This window comes from Anolis sagrei, chromosome 4 (assembly GCF_037176765.1).
Source record: "Anolis sagrei isolate rAnoSag1 chromosome 4, rAnoSag1.mat, whole genome shotgun sequence".
Lineage (NCBI taxonomy): Eukaryota > Metazoa > Chordata > Lepidosauria > Squamata > Dactyloidae > Anolis > Anolis sagrei.
This window is the reverse complement of record NC_090024.1, coordinates 211,801,915-211,819,697: the sequence shown is the minus strand read 5'-3', so window position 1 is coordinate 211,819,697 and position 17,783 is coordinate 211,801,915. Positions and strand designations below refer to the sequence as shown.

Below are 17,783 nucleotides of genomic sequence, written 5' to 3'. Positions count from 1 at the left end.
ATTTTCCCATCTTCTCATTTTCCCAAGATATTTTCTTCTCTGTTCCCCTTCATTCCTACAGATCTATAGCAGGGGTGGGAATACATATAGTCTTTCAGATGTTGTTGGGGTCCAGCTATAGCAGTCATTATAATTTGCTGTGTAGGGAGGAGCAGTTATATCAATATCTAGATGGCCACATATTTTTCAGCACTTTATTCTGTGCTTCTTTGATTCTTGGTACTCATTGTTAGTACCCAAGCTATTGGTTGTCAGGTTTTGAAGAGTTTCAAGGTAAGAAAGAAACAACTATAGCCAATGAGACTAGGTATGGTACAAGTCTTTGTGAACCACTGCTGGCCCATAAGATCAGGTAGCTTAAGAAATACTTGTGATTCTCAATGTTGGGTCCTCCACTGTTCGTAGAACTGTTGGAACCCCCTTTTTAGACAAACACCGGTAGTTAAATGGGGAACTGGTCTATTTGGTTTAATTATAAATAATAATAATAAAACTTTATTTGTACCCCGCTACCATGTCCCCAAGCGACTCGGTGCGGCTTACATGAGGCCAAGCCCACAGTACATCAATAAACAAAAGCAATAACAAAATAATCCAAGCAATACAATTAATATAAATCACATAACAAAAATAAACAATAAATCAACAGTAACACACAAGCATTTAAAACCAATGGCTGGGCCAAATGTAATAGATTAAAATTAAAAATAATGCTGGACATGGACAAGGTAGGATATAACTGGGGTAGAATTTTCAAGGAGAGATGAATGAATGCAATCAATCCCAAATCAATGGTAAAGTGCATTTTGAGGGCATATTGTTGAGGGTTTTACTTATTCTGGGAAGGCACACTGGAACAACCATGTTTTCAGGCTCCTCCTAAAGACAACCAGAGTTGGGGCTTGTCTGATGCCTTTAGGAAGTGAGTTCCAGAGTTGGGGAGGGCACCACCGAGAAGGCCCTCTCCCTCGTCCCCACCAGTCATGCCTGCGAAGGAGGTGGGAGCATGAGCAGGGCCTCTCCAGATGATCGAAGAAATCGTAGGGGTTCATACACAGAAATGCGGTCACGCAGGTAGGCGGGTCCCAAACTGTTCCATTTCTTAAGTCGCTCCTGACATGAAAAAAAAAATCTATATCCATTTGAGGCCATAAGGCTTGACTTTGAGCATAAATGCTTCTGTAATTATTGCTTCCTAGTCTGACAGAGGATAATGCCCTAAATGACAGACATTTTCCTTCTTATGTATGGAAAATATCCATTCTCCCTTGAGCCTTCTGACTGCAGACAGCAGTCAAGAGGTCAGACAGCAATGGCTTGAGAAAAAAATTGCATCTGTCAGATCTTATCCTTTCCCAGACAGCTTGTTTGTGATGGGTATAGCAGATTGCAGAGTCATTGGGAGCAGTCTGACTCAGCTATTGCTGCCTATACCCTCCTTGGATGCCGGTTTTGTAATTAAAGCTATGGGAAAACATGCCCACCCCCCCCCCCCAACTTCTCACTGTGCTTCAGAATGACCTTGACATCTCTGTTCTCCATTTGCCCTGTTTTCCCACATTTCTGAAGTAAATCATTTCCTCTGTGCTTCTCAAATAGAAATAATAGTTATTTTAATTGCTGTATTAGTTCTCCTGTGCCAATACAACTGCCTCATTTGTCAAGTAAGGATGATCTTCCATATCTTTTGGGGTTACCCCTTTTAAATTATTAATTCTAGCTCACATCTTGCTTAGCCTTCTTGTCCGTCTTGCACAAGCTTCTGTCAGTCTGAATTGCAGAGAAAGGAATGATTTCCTTCCATCCTAAAGGGACACTAAAATGCATAGGTTTCCTGGTTTGCTCCCGTGACATATTGTTGGAAGTTAACTGTGGCTGTGTTTTTCAAAATATACTCTTGCAACACAGCAAGGTTTAGAATCAACCAAATCAGCTTTAGTGAGTATGGAGGTGAGATTATGATGATGATGGATGTTGTTATTTCAGCTTTGCCATTGCCCGTTCCATGTTTGCATAGAGTATTTAAAATAAATGCACATACATTTCAAGATGTCCATTTTTTTATGTTCTTTATGGAAAGATTTTTAGTTGAATGTGTTTCTGGACTTTTTTGTATTCCATGACTCCCCTCCCATTATGGTCAACAATAAGTGCACAACATACAAAGGAGTATAGATTTTCCTTAAGAAACTCAATTCCACTTTCAGCCTGTATTATATTTTTTCCTTTTGGAGAGATACATAGCCATGCATCATGATAAATGACCTGCTTTAGACAGCATTCTCAGCAGTGCCATTTGGTAAAGGCTATAGATAAAGGCATGGACGATACAGCAAGATTTTTTAAAAAACATTTTCTGGGGCAAGGGACGCATTTCTGTACTGCTTTACTTTGCAATATGTCTTGGGTCCTTTCTAGAGGAACAGATTTCCAAAATCTGAATGTTCACTCCATGCAACTCAAGGTATCTCATTAAAATTACCATAGGTTGCAAGGCCAAGATAAAGCAATATTATTTTGGCCTTGTTGTCTTTATCATCCTGGTGCCTTACAAAGGTATTTGATGGCCGCTCCGATGATCCCCAGGCAGCATGGCCTATTTGTAATCTATTTCAAGATTGTATTATGTCATCTTATCTGTTCCTTATACCCTATGAGACTTCAAAAATATATACATGCAGTTATCATGGTTTAGTTGAACTTCTGCCATTAGTTTGATTAGTTTACCCCCAGTCATTGCAAATATTTTTTGGTGAAAATTTCAAAGTAGTCAAGTTGTTTTTTAATAATAATAATAGTAATAGTAATAATAATAATAATAATATAATATTAAGATAATTAAGATAATAATAATAAGATTAAGATTATTATTATTATTAAGATTGATAAGATAATAAGATTACCAGCTGCCAGCTGCAAAAGGCCACCTTACTGGGATCTGCACACATTATTCGCTGATACATCACACAGTCCTAGACACTTGGGGAGTGTCCAACGTGTGATCCAATACAACAGCCAACAGTGTGTCTGCTGTGCACTCATCTTGTGGTGTTACAGATAATAATAATAATAATAATAATAATAATAATAATAATATGACCATGTCAGGTACATCTGAAGGGCACCTGATGTTTTTGGAGCACAATCTTATCTTTGTAGCCTTATCTAAAGTAAACTAATATTATTGAAGATTTGAACTTGCTATTTTTTGGTGGAAGAACCAAGCCTTCTCCCTTTTTTCATATCAAGATTGTATTTAGAATGTAAATTTTGAATAAGATTTTAATTGAAGTCACCCCCTGTGACAGATGGCAGTGCTGTGAATAATCTGTGTGCCCCTGGGTGTCAGACAATACATTAAAGGAAAATCCTAAGCACTGATTCCCCTCTTTTGTGTTCACCGGAGAGAAAATGTTATCAATATAATATACCATCAGTGTTATCATCAACACCTCACATGTAACCAGGCAGTGTAAAAAATGGTAATAAATTGCCATTCATTTAGTTTTTAAAAACTCCTTTATGGTTTTGACAACTCAGTACAAAGGCCTTTGAAGTAGGGAGGAAAATTCTTTGTACTTACAAATTATGCAGTTTGTAACGCCATCAAGCCAAATGCAAGCAGTTAGGTGCCTATAATAACCTTGGAGAGGACATCCTGGTTTCATTGCTTGCATGGAGATTTCCCCCAAAACCTTGAAGAGAAGATGAATGAGAAGTTTCTCCTGGCATAGTTTGTCACAAATTGTACATCTGACTAGTAGGACTTGCAACAACTTCTGATTTTACTGCCATTCCTTCCACAGCTGCTACAAGTTGCAAGCTAGGCTGATGCAAATTCATAAAGAAGTACAGCAAGCACCATAAAAACTCCTATTTGTCTCAGAGCAACTTCAGAAGCCTTGAGATTAAAGACTTCCTGTTGGACAATATTAAAGTACTGGTATATTTTAATGTGCTTCTCTTTGTTTCAAATATATAACACACCACAACAAGCTTTCAGGCTACTCTTACCTGGTGCCTCAGAAGCCACAGTGGCACAATAGGTTTTGCAGTAATTTGGGGATTACCTGAGAACTAAATCTCTTTCCTTTCACATCCCATCTATATTTTGAATGGGAGTTTCTTGATTGCTTGTCCAATGAATGAAGCAGTTCCTGCAAGCATTCAGATGAATCATTCCTGCAGAGTTCTTGGTGTGATGGTAAAACTGTTCAAGCAAGGCAAAGAAGGAGATTTGCTTTGATTGAAGAGAAATACAAGGTTTTAAAAAAGCACATTGTGGGGATGATTAATTTGTCTTGCTCTCCTAGCCGTGCAGCACCATCTGACTTGTGCTGGGGCAGTTCCATCCTTTGCTGAACAGTTCAATACTTAGAGCACTGTTGAATTATGACAACCCAAGTGACTGATGTCCATGTGCCTGTTGAATTAGGCACAATTGAAGCTCTGTTGAATAGAGTGACACTTTCAGTGCACATATTTTTGCATTAGAGTAAATCATATTTATATTATTTTATGACTTAGACCCGCCTATGTTGCAATCACAATTTCTTCAAATTATGCCAGTATTAAATTCATGTTATCAGAAGTCATGGATTTAAGTGTTGTTTGTTTCAAATGACTTAGTTTCTGACTATGTTGTGTCTTAATTTCATAAGAATGCTCAATTGTTTGTTTTTTTCAGTTTGTGTAGTCTCAAAGATGGCTTCATTTCAGTATTAGGCAATATGGCTTTGTCTATGTGTATGAGTCTGTAGACCCCTTAGGATTAATGCTTTGCTGTAAATGTAAAGCAGTTAGTCATAATCTCCAGGCACCATCCCAGTTTTCAACGTGCAAATCTGCAACGTCTCATCTGCAAGAATGGATTTTGTCCACTGTCAGCATTCTTTACGCAGCCATAAATGGAGCAATGTCTCAGCACAACACTCGCCAAAAGGCAATAATGAACACCAGGCCTTTACTGGCAACATGTTGAATGGCTGTTTTTGTGCTTGGGGAACATAGTCATTTCTAACCACAAAGCAAGCCTCATGAAGGGATTATTTCTACCCTATTCAGTTGGGTAAACACTACATTGAATTAGTGAGTGGAAGTTATAGAAATCTTTTGTAGGAAAATCAATGCGAGCCGTGTGGCCATTTTGCTCACTGTTCATAGTCTACACAGATGCAGAATTCCAGTGAAGAGAAAGAGAAATCTGCTGGCACAGATTAATATTTGGTTTTAGATTTGATAGGAGGGGTGGGTCAGATTTGACATACATAGATGTAGTATGTTTGCTGTAGTGCATGAGTACTTATTTAGTCTTGGTATTGTGAATTTGTTATAGTTTCCCCTCTTTTTTGTTTTTTTTTATTTGTACACCCTTAATGTAACTTTAACAAAAATAATTTCAAAAGACCAACATAACATACCAAAATTGATTTTTTAAATTATAAATTTTATTTGATACATCCCAACAATTAACATTTTTTTTGCCATACAGGACTTATTTCAGTATATATTATTCCAAAAGTAAATATTCCTTAAATGACACTTTATACATTATTTAGATATGTATCATCCATCACCACTGCCCTCCACCCATACCACCAACCTCCTGGAACAGCAATTCTAAATGATGTCATTGCATCAGTTTAACTGTGTGGAAAGCCTGGTTCAAAATGCTATATTTGTTGTCTCTTGTCTATTTTGTCATTTAGCACAGACCATTTCCTGAACTAGTATTGTTCTTTATGACTATTTATATACTTGTTTTTCATTTGATTTATTGAATCATTGATTATAAGCCCACCAAGTTTCTAAATCCCATCTTGCATTGTCTCTCCAAAAAAAAAAAAAAAAATGGAATGAGTAGGCACAGTAGCACCAACAACTAGTCAAACTTGACAAAACCCAAGGAGTGAGACTGTGAGAACTCATATTTCTTTAGTGCAATCTAGGGAAGCTCTGCATGTAGTTTCATATATTTCTGTTGCCTCCCTTTAGGGCTTTCTAAATGGGAGTGTATGTTTGCAGATTGGTTTGCATATTGGTATGGACCACTGAAATAAACTCTGCTGCCTTTAGCTTCAACCAATCCTTTGGCCAAAATATATCCCAGAGCGGTTTATATTGATTTGACAATTCCCTGCCTTCAAGCTTGTAATCTAAAAAGACATCAGACACAAGAAAAGAGAGATACCAGTGGATGAGGGGATTAAGTCTTGCACTTGCTGTCTGTTCTTCTCTCTCTGAAAAGCCATAGTAGTGGCAGTTGGGATGGAGGGAGAGCATCTTGTCACTGACTGGGGTCAAGGGATGATGGTTCTGTGCCAAGTTTCAGAGGCTAGTGCAGGGGTCCTCAAAAAACTAAGGCCCGGGGGCTGGATGTGGCCCTCCAAGGTCATTTACCTGGCCCTCGCTCAAGGTCAGCCTAAGTTTAAAATGACTTGAAAGCACATAACAACAACAACACTCCTAACTCATCAGCCAAAAGCAGGCCCACTCTTCCCACTGAAATACTAATAAGTTTATGTTTGTTAACATTGTTCCTCATTTTAATTATTGTATTGTTTTTAAGTGTTTTTACACTACAAATAAGGTATGTGCAGTGTGCATAGGAATTCATTCATGTTTTTTTCCCCCAAATTATAATTCGGCCCTCCAGTAGTTTGAGGGACAGTGGCCTGGCCCTCTGTTCAAAAGGTTTGTGGACCCCTGGGCTAGTGCATGGCAGTTGGAATAGAGAGAGGGCCTCTCACTATTTGCTGGGGTAGAGGGATGTTGGTGCTGTGCCAGGCTGCTCTTTCTTCCTTCAGAGCGTTGACAATTGGGATGAAGAAAGGGACCAAGGGATGATGGTGCTGTGCCAAGCTGCCCTCCTGTCCTTCAGAGGCCAATGCATGGCAGTTGGAATAGAGAGATGACCTCTCACCATTTGTTGGTTAAAGGGATGTTGGTGCTGTGTCCCTCTGCTCTTCTCTCCCTCAGAGCAAGAACAATGCCCATTGGAATAGAGAGAGGGCCTTTTCTCAGCCACTTTTGTAAAACAATGTACTGGGTGGGGGGGCTTTAACCAGCTAGTACTTCTATGTGATGTGACTCTGCAGACAAAAGACCATAAACAAACGCCAATATGCTATTTTAAAAAAAGTTTTATAGCAGATCTGTGCTTCACAAATCATTTTCAATGGCAAGAAGCACTTTTGGGAAATGAAAATCTCCATAACCTTTTTGAAAATGGCTATTCAAAACCTCTTGGGAAAACCAGGGATCTCTCTGAGAAGGTTGCTTGAGCCAACCTTCTCCCTATTGGTAAATATCCACCAGCATTCATGCAAGGAAATTAAGTTTCTCAGCTGTTAAATTGATATACTTAGATATCTCTTTGAACTGTTAAGAACAAAGATATGCCAATTCTCAAAAGGCATATATAGCAGAGTTTCAGAAGTGTTATTTCAGTCGCCCCAAACTATCTACTCTCCCTTAAAACCTCTCAAGAGACCAAAATAAATAGACTTCATTAAAAGTAACATATTTGGTTTACTCACAAACATCATGTATTCAGCATACAGGTATATTTCTTATCAGTCCAGTTACAGATAGGATTTGAAGTAGTTTCTCTGTCCAGATAACATGGGATATCATTCTTATAATCCACAGTCCGTAGTCTAAAGCATCTTTCTGTTCCGAGAGTCTAATAGAATCGCAAATGAAAAACTAGTATATAAAGCATTCTGTTTCAACAGTCTTCTAAAAGCATACTGTTTCTACTGAGTTCTAAAATGGAGTCTGAGTCCTGAATAGTCCCAGATCTGATCACATGGTCTGCAGCCCCTCCTACAACATAGAATTAAGGAAAACTGCATGCCAATAATAATAATAATAATAATAATAATAATAACAATAATAACAACAACAACAAATTTATTCTTATATCCCACCATCATCTGCCTCATAACAAACATAAAAGTGAGCACAATATAAAATACAATAAAATAAAACACACATACATATAAAAACATCAACTCGGACTCAATCAAGCTGCGATACACACATATACAATGCAGTAAGCAATCTGAATTATATATATAATAAATAACTAGTGTAGGAGGCTTGAAGAAGGTTGCTATTTCCAACAAGCACTAATTTTTTCTTTGCCCACATGTGGTTTCCTATCCTTGAAAAAAAAGATATAAAGGTGATGAATCTTTTATTCTCCAGATAAAAGCTTTTAGCATCAATTTTAACAATGATATAACTTCCTTTTTCCTGTGTCACATAGCTATGTTGCCAAGACCTTCACAAAATAGCTATTCAGCTGATTGGACAAAATTAAAATGCTGAGCAGTGTATCACTTGGCACTTTTTCCAGCCCATTGTAGCCTATAAAATTAATTGCGTGGGATTTACCGACATGTGTATTAAAAGAAATCAGTTGATCAAAGAACTAACTGTATAGCTACTTTAGTAACAGCAAAACTGGGTTACTTGTGGATTACTTGCAGTGGAAAGTTTTTTTTTTTTTTAAAAAAGATTGTATTGTGATACATTATGACAGAACTCCCATGATCAAAAACACTCTTATTTTAGCCATTTTGTTATATAACCCTGCCAGTATTAATGCATGCACACAGCAAGTTATCTGACTGCTCGGTTTTATTGATTAAATCACTAAATCCATTTATATCCTTAGTTTTAGAGATATGCTGTCACAAAATGCCTCCTAGGTATCCAGTAGAATACATGTGATTTGGATGAAGGATTATGATAAAGCAGTCATCTGAAACCCATATGCTACACTTTCTCTTCAGTAGTTTTTTCTTGAGCAGTGTTACATCTATGCTTAGCATTGAGGCCAAAGGAACAACACAGAGTGATCACTCCCCACTTCTTCCACCCCATTTTCTTCCACCAGGGTTGTCCAACCTTTTGTCCTCCAGGCATGTTGGGCCACAATCTCTCAAACCATAGTCACATACCCTCCGACATTTCACAGATGAAGCCAAGGACTAATTTTAATTAACTAATTACTTGTAGCAGACCGTATCTCCCAAATGTGTCTGTCCAGGCCCTGATCTCCTTAGGAGAGAACTTTCTCTCAGTCCCATGACCTTCACAAACTTGGCTGGTAGGGAAAGCACCCTCTCAGTGACTTCTCCATGGCTCCTGAACTCGAGAATGGCCCCTCCTTGTTATCCTTCTATTTGGTAGACTTTCAGAACTGAATTAGTTTTATCAAACAGATTATTTTACACAAAACTACATTCTATTATTTTTAGTATGCTTTAAATTGCTTTATCCTTGTGCATGGTGAATTCTTTTTTAGTGTTGACTTCTATTTTTTTAAAAAATATATATATTGTGTACTTATTTTAAATGGTAAGCTAGGTTGAGGCTCAAATTTAAGGAAAAGGTGGAGTATAAATTATGGTGGTGGTGGTGATGATGATGCAGGGCCGTAGCCAGAAAAAAAATTTGGGGAGGGTTGAAAATTTCGGGGAGGGGGGGGTTGAAAATTTTTTGGGGGGGTTTGAAAATTTGGGGGGGGGGAGTTGAAACCTGCCTCTTAGCTCACGCTGAAGCAAAGAGCACAGCAGGGGTCAGAGCAGCCTTCAATAGCCTGCAGCTCTGCCCCTGTCAACCACCTCCACCAAGTCTGGCCTCCTTAATGAGAGCATTCAACACCCCCCCCCCCAAACTTGGTTGCTTTGCTACATCGGCTATTGCTGTAAATAATGACAGTGTGAATAAATTGTCAATATTTGCTTGAGATAGTGCTTGCAGTTCTGGAGGGACTCTTAATTTTTTGCGTCTCATAGACTTAGCATGGGGATTCGGTTAACCAGTTAAAACTCATGAGTAAACCAGGTTTTTTTTAACCTGAAAAATTTCAGGGGTGGGGTGGGGGTTGAACCCCCCTCTCTACAGGCCTATGATGATGATGATTCCATTCTCTGGCATTTTGATAGCTAGTAAATGAAGTCTGTCACTGGTGAATGGGGACATGCTACAGGCTAATGTATAGGATTATCCTCCTCTTTTGCACAGTTATTTTGTTATTGAATTTTTTGCACTTTGCCAAGGTGGCATTTCATCAGGGTGTTCTGAGAGAGTAGACCTTATCCCATTAGCACATATCAAAAACTTACTCAGAGCACGTCTGATACCTACAAGGTCTCTGGCAATCATGCTGTATGGCTTAAATTGGGGCTCTTAGGTCCTACCAGGCAGTTCTGTATCATTGGATGATTCCATGGGAGCTAGTGACAAAAAGGCTGAAGACTCTTTCCTCCCATTTATGTCAAAACGTGTATAGAAATCCAGTAATGTTCATATGCACTCGATTGTCAATGTGTGGTGGCATTTGGCACTTAGCTTAGAAGTGTACAGTGATTAGACATAGGGATGGGAAAGTGAACAGGCTTAACAAATCTACATTAAGTTCACCCTCCATATCTAAAAGTTCTGCATTTGTAGATTCATAGCTCAAAAATATTTGGAAACAAATTCCCAAAAAGCAAACCATTATGTTACCACACGTCAATCACTGCACTTATGTAGGCAAACCCTGCTATAGCATTCTGCCATTCTACAGGTCTTCAGCATCTCTTTGGCATTCATTTGAATTGTTTGTCATTTTTCATAAGGATCACTATTTTACACTACTACACCATTTTATATAATGGGGATTGAGCATCCATGAATTTTGGTATCCATTGGAAATACTGGAGACAAACTCCAGGGAATACAAAAACCCATTCTTTTCCATGCAAGCACACTTCTAGGCTTAGTGGACTTTTGTATGGATGCCAGATGCACAGGCTCATCTGGATACTACATAAGCTCTATAAGGAACTCTGATAAATTAGTTTTCATATCTGACCTGAAAGTTGAAGTGAATTAAAACATGCATTTAATATAGCCTTTTCTTTTTCGGGATGTGGTTTAAAGCAGATTCACCAGGGAGTCAATCTTTTGAGCTTCCATGTAGTTAAAGAAGCATATTCCCTAAGGGGCAAATGAAGGAATAGATAGCTGCTTCATTGATCCTTGTTTTAGAGTGAGTGAGGAGTACATGGATTTCAGTCTTAGGTGACTTGTAGTGAAAATATTCAAAGTGGTTTCTGAAGTAGAACCAATAAATATCGCATTACTAGGATCAGCTCAACTGCTCCATGCCTATTTTACAAACAGGTACCGATTGGATCAGCAATTGATGGATCAGCTTTTGTGCCAGAACTGAGACAGTAGTTTATGAGGACCCTTTTACACTGTTATATAAGCCAAATTATCAAAACAGATAATCCACATTATTTGAGTCTACCATGTCAGATAATCCAGTTCAAAACAGATAATCTGGATTTTATATGGCAGTGGAAAAGTGGTTTGATCCTCATGACAGGTTTTTGTAGCATATAGGGCTATGTCCTTCAAGAGAGTTGGCTATCTGTGGGGCTCACATGGAACAAATGTAGCTTCAACCACTGCCTCCTAGCATTTGCTTCCCGGGGTAGCTGCTTCAGATGCTACAAACCACTCTTTACTGCATCAAGTTGTCAGTGCATTCTGATGTTACCCTATTACAGGAACCATTATCTATTTGGCAATTATTCAGAGATGGAGAAATAGCCTCATTGTCATATTTATGAAGTTACTTACAAGGACTGTATTTGCAGCAAATTCACATTTGATGTACGTGAGGGCACTGTGTAATGGTCACTTGGCTGCCTTTCTGGTCCATAACTATCGGTTCTAATTAGAGATAGGAAAGATAGCGGAAAAGGACCCACTGAGCAGATGGGACGTACCTATCTGTTTACTCACTAATCAACAACTGATTCAATGGGTCTGGTCTAGTTGGAACTACCCAGAAGGATTCCAGCTAATGTGTTTAATCATTTACAAGCTAACACAAAATCCAATGCAAATACATTTTAGTTAGATGAGGAAAACAACTATTAAGCAGATCCTAGATTTATTTTTCATTTGAAGTTAGATGTCTGTACTAAAAGCCTTGCCATAATGAAATTGAAAAGTGCTGTCTGTGATTTAGTCCACCAGGTCTGTCCCTGTTTTGAAATAGCTACCTTTGAAATGCCATTTCCTATTTATCTTTTCTTTCCTCCACCACCCTCAATAATTCTCTGCATCTTCCCCACTTAAGAGGCTGGCATTCTGTCACTGTAATATGCTGACATAAATTAGTCCTATGTCCATGAATGTCTATGTTTCTCTGCTGAGGAGAAACCATCCATTCTCATCCCACCTGGACTATTCCAAAGAACCCATGGCCATGGCCTGGAGGAGAGCAGGAGGGTTGCAGAAGCATCTGATCCATGTAGCCAGATGTGAACTGATTACCCCAGCTGATGAGATCTCTGGAATATTTTTATTTAAGGACAGTAGCAGAAATAATCCCAAATATTACATTTACTAATGATATTGTAAATTGTACCATTGTGATCTTAAATTATTGAGAAAGTAGGCATGTTATCAGCCCTTTACCCCTATAAGCATTTGTTTTAAACATATTTGGATACACCTATCTGTGTACAGCATTGTCACATCAGCAGTGGGACTCTATCATGGCCAACCCTACCAAATCTGTATAGCTATCCATAGGTTCTGCAGCCATGGATTCAACCAACCACAGTTCAAAATTATTATTTTTAAAATCCAAAAAAGCAAATCTGATTGTGGCATACACAGAGCACTATACTGATGTATAGTGGCTTCCCACCATTCCACAGATTCTCAGGGTCTTTCTGGCAGCTACTTGAGTTGTTTGTCATTTTATATAAGGGACACCAATTTACTATGCCAATGTATATAATGGAACCTAAGCATTCATAAACTTTGGTATCCACAAGGGATCCTTAAAACAAATCCTAGCAGATAGCAAGAGCCCACTGTATGTGCTTGCATGCAGTAAACTTGTATTTAAATGTGGTGTGGTGAAACTGGATAAGCTCTTTATTTTTATGATTGCATCTGTTCCAGATGAAGCCCAAAAGCTTTTAAATCTGGAATGTTAATATTATTAATTCATTTTGTTATTGAACTTTATTGAACTTTAAACTGCCTCCAGACTTACATAGCAAGGTAGCGCAGAAAAATAATCAAAGTAAAAACATCAAAAACACGTCAGCATTAGCATAATCTTCAGAGTCATCATTGAACAAGGAAGGCAGCAGATACAATATAGCAGCGGTTCCCAACCCTTGGTCCTCCGAATGTTTTTGACACCAGCTGCCACAATTCCTAACATCTGGTAAGCTGACTGGGATTTCTGGGAGTTGAAGTCCAAAACAACTGGAGGGCCAAAGGTTGGGAACTGCTGAAATAAAGCAAACAGTCAATTGAAATGCTTTAGTGAACAGAAAGGTATTGAGCAGATACCAGAACAGTGGCATTGTTGGCACCAGTCATAACTCTGAAGGGAAGGTATTCCATGGCTAGAAAATCACAAATGAGAACACTATCTGCCTTGTTGACAGATATTATCCCTGAGATATTTGGAGAAGATCCCCTTAGCCATCTTAAATACTTCTCCTGGGGTTAGGCATGTTGGACAACGACAGGATTTGGCAAACTGCATGATGTGGTTGCATGTAAAACTCACATCCACTCCCAGGCTCCCCCTCCCCCCAAGAATCATCTCAAGAATAGTTACTTTCAAAACACCACTAGCCTAAAAAGCAGCTGAAAATGATCAAAATCCCTTTTTGGCTTCTCATTCACCAATCTCTGAAGCAGGCAGTTTCCAGAGAGTGGGGCAGAAAGTGAGAAAATGGAATCCTACACTTTCTGTAGTTGTCCACATTCCTGCTTCTACATATAAGTTGTCATAGTCACATGCCTCTAATATGTACTAGCTAGTGGGATTTGGTTAGTTCACACTAGGTTAGTGGCAGCTTATCCATAAACTGTGTTATCCATTTTCTGCACAGCAGATTTCTCTTTTATTTGAACTATCAACATTACTTGCTGCCTCTCTACATGGTGGTACTCGAATTACCTTTTTGAGGATGCTTCTTTCAATATGTATTGATGCAAAAAGTAGTGGAAACATTAGTGGCACGTTATGTATGATGATCCTGGTCTGGGCAGAAAGCAACCCTGATTCTGAGTGCATGAAAGAAAACCAAGCATTCATAGAAGCATTTAGAAAGAAACCCCTCTCTTTTCCTTTGGTGTTCTTGCAGTGATCTTGGTGTGGAAGGCAGCAAATGACTATAGCTTCCCTGGAGACCTCCCTGAAATAAACCAGATGTTTGTAGCTCAGGGAAACTGAAAGGAAGCTGGGAGGGGATGTGAAGCTCAATGAAAACCACTGGGAGCCTAACATGGATTCATGCTATTAGTCTACAACCATCTGCTGGATTTGTGTTATGGAGGGAAATCCGACAGGGGCGGAGGAGATGGGAGGGAGAGGAGAGAGACAGCCTCACCGCGGAGGCTCTGGCCTGTCTGTGTGGGAGGGGATCCCAAGCTCCCCATCTCCAGCAGCAGCAACAAGAACAGCAGCTGTGGGCTATGAGGTTTGCAGTGACTGCAGTATGCATCAATCAATGTGTGGGGGTGTTAAACTTAGGGAAGAGGTTGCACTGCAGAAAGGAGTGTGTTGTACACACAGCACCATCAGCCCAGTTGAGTGAAGCGAGACTGAGATGGCAGAGATGGGAAGTGTTTGCAAAGGTAAGGCTGACTCAGCTGGGAGAGGAAAAGGGATGGTTCTGAAGTGATGGTGCTTTTATTGCATTTTCTTCCAAGGATTGTTTTTTCTACCTCCTTCTTTCATGTCAGAGCAATAGGCACTTTATTAAGATTCTACATTTCTGGGCTTGTTTTTCCTGAAAAACTAAACTGCATCATGATAACCTTGAGCCAGTGTAATGCAGCTCTTCAAGCTGATGCTGCAAAGGGGACAAAAATAAGGAGGATTTACTTTTTTGCTTCTTGCATACAGGCCATTTAGAAAATGATGAGGCCGTCTGCTTCCACTCCAAGATGGTTCCTTATGGTCAAGTTGCACAGGTAACTTTCTGTGCCATATTCTTGTCCTCTTAATAGGCTTCCTACACTAAAAGGCACATATTAAAGATGTGAAAGCAAGTGCACATTTGTCCCTTTTCCCCCATGGGGGTGATCTGATCAAAATTTAGAAGAATCAGTGCATGGTTTAGGAATCCTAAATAGAGCCTCCATTCTCCTATGATTCAGCCTTATTTTTCCTTTTAGACTGATGTTACTTGCCCAAGACTATCTAGTGGGTTTCCATGACTGAGCAGGAGTTGGAACACTGGTTTCTCAATAGTGTTATTCCATGCTAGATACACTGTAGAAGAATCAGCATGGTGTACTGGCTTGAGTGTTGGACTAGGACATAGGACAGGGGTCCTTAAACTGAGGCCTGAGGGCTGAATACGGCCCTCCAAGGCCATTTACACGGCCGTCGCTCAGGGTCAACCTTAGTCTGAAATGACTTGAAAGCACACAACAACAAAAACAACAACAACAACAACAATCCTATCTCATCAGCCAAAAGCAGGCCCACACTTCCCACTGAAATAATAATAAGTTTATATTTGATAAAATTGTTCTTCATTTTAATTATTGTATTGTTTTTAAGTGTTTTTGCACTACAAATAAGATATGTGCAGTGTGCATAGGAATGCATTCATTTTTTTCAAATTATAATTCGGCCCTCCAACAGTTTGAGGGACTCTGATCTGGCCCTCTGTTTAAAAAGTTTGAGGACCCCTGGACTAGGACTTCAGAGTCAAGAGTTTGAATCCCCACTTAGCCATGAAAGCGTACTGTATGACCTTGAGCAATTTACATACTTTCAGCACAAGGAAGGCAATAACAAACAAATCGTGCCAATAAAGCCCCATAATAAGTTTGTCATAGGGTCACCATAAGTTGGAAACTACTTGAAGGGAAGCAGCAACCACACTGTAGAAGAGCTGTATCATGGATGTGTGGAAAGGGTACTGTGTTGATAGGACCTAACTTAGCTCTACAGATGTGTAGCACTATATGTCCCATAAACCCCAGATAGTATATCAGGGTCCAATGCATTTGAAGGGCACCAGTATTTTCCCCAGTTCAGAATATGGTTAATTTCTTTCTGTTATTAAAATGTAGATTTTTACTAGGGAGAATCACCAGTGCCCTATTTAGAAAGGTGTTCTGGTGCTTTTAATATTTGCATGGTGGGAAGGGACGATGATGGCCTTTGTGGTTTGTATCATCTGTGCAGCATTGCTGCAGGAGAAGTTGCACATCCTCAGAATTTCTCTGCCATGCAGCCCTTTAAGAAAAATGCACAACTCCAAGCCCTCAAAGAAGAGCGGTTGGCTTTTGCAACCTGAGTAGAATGACCAGGCACAATATGAAAAAAAACACAGGGAAATTAAGGTAAGGTATTTTCTGCTTTTGTGCCTATGATTGTATTTTATTGGAGAAGAGAGAAGCCTATAGACCAGAGGAAAGACAAAAATAGGTTCCTATCAGAGCTTGGAAAACTAACTTTCCCAACCTTTATCCTGTATTATTTTACTCAGTATGTAGTAGAAGGAGGATCAGCAGTTATTCCTTCACCTTTCCAGAAGATCAATCCCGGATATTTATTGTCCTTGCTAATTAATATAAAAGATGACAGGAAAAACATCAATAATACACATAATTTCAAAATTACAATTTGCGATCTAAATTTTCATTCTGGATTTCTAGGAACGTGTGTGGCAACTTTGTCTAATCCTTTCTTGCATGTCAGTTATCAGCTTTTAAAAATATGGGCACTTTACCTTCCTCTGCAGGTTGGTCACTCTATCAAACATCCAATTTCTCCCCAAGTCCTTTCAACCACCTTTCTCTCTTGCCTACTAGAGCAAACAGGGATTCCGAGTTGTTGTGTATCTTCAAGTCATTTCCAACTTATGGTGCCCATCATGGGTTGTTTTTAGCAGTGTGAACTTGTCACAGGGTTTTCTTGGGGAGACTTGTTCAGATGGGGTACTTTTGCTGTCCTCTGAAGTGGAGAGTGTGTGACTTGCCCAAGGTCACCCAGTGGTTTCCATGGCTGGACAGCAATTTGAACATTGGTCTGCAGAGTCATAGCTTTCAGGTTTGGAGCTATCCTACTACATGTGAGCATAGAGATTAGTGAAGGCAGAAGTGTAGCAGAGAAGTTTAAGCTTTGCCAGGTAATTCTGGTGGCCACATTGCATCTCAAACCTTCAGCTAATGGTGACAGACGGTGGATTAATTCTAAGAAGAGTTTGCATGCATTCCAATATTCTGAGATACTCTCTCTGGAGAATTATTGCTTCAAGGGAATTTACAGGGTAAGCTATATTTTTCATTCCAATTAACGCTATAGGAAGTAGCAATCTTGGCATCCAAGTTGAAACATGAACATACATTCTGTTCACAAGTGCTCTCCATGGTTCAAGAAAGGGAGTGGGTGGAAGAAGGGAAAAGTAATTTATATTGAAGATGGTTTTCTGGTAGAGCACCTACAGCAAGTAAAAAATTCAGATGAAGAAGAAGAAAGAAGCCAATCAGCCATATCTAACCTCTTCATGGATATAAAATTTCTATTTCAAGGAAGAAAATCAAATTTTGCAGCAAAAGATAGTGGCAGCTGGTGGCTTTGATGTCAGTTAGATGGTGAATCTGTTCCAGTCTTTAGTCCAAACTTTAAACAAGTTATCCAAGGTGCTGAGCCCTTCTTTGGGAGGGGATAGAGTTCAGCACTTTGAAGAACTTATTTAAATTTGGCTAGA

The 17,783-nt window shown here is 39.2% G+C and overlaps 1 protein-coding gene across 19 annotated transcripts in view; it reads left to right on the top strand.

The window, feature by feature from the left end:
• EPB41L1 (erythrocyte membrane protein band 4.1 like 1) overlaps nt 1-17,783 on the top strand; it is a 229,573-nt gene that overhangs the window by 88,549 nt on the left and 123,241 nt on the right. Inside the window, exon 1 of one of the 19 annotated variants that reach the window (XM_060772293.2) lies at nt 14,445-14,688. The exons of the other annotated variants lie outside the window; for them this stretch is intronic. The gene's annotated coding sequence lies outside the window, so the exon portion shown is untranslated. Of the gene's footprint in view, nt 1-14,444; nt 14,689-17,783 lie in introns of those variants that run through there. 19 annotated transcript variants of the gene reach the window in all.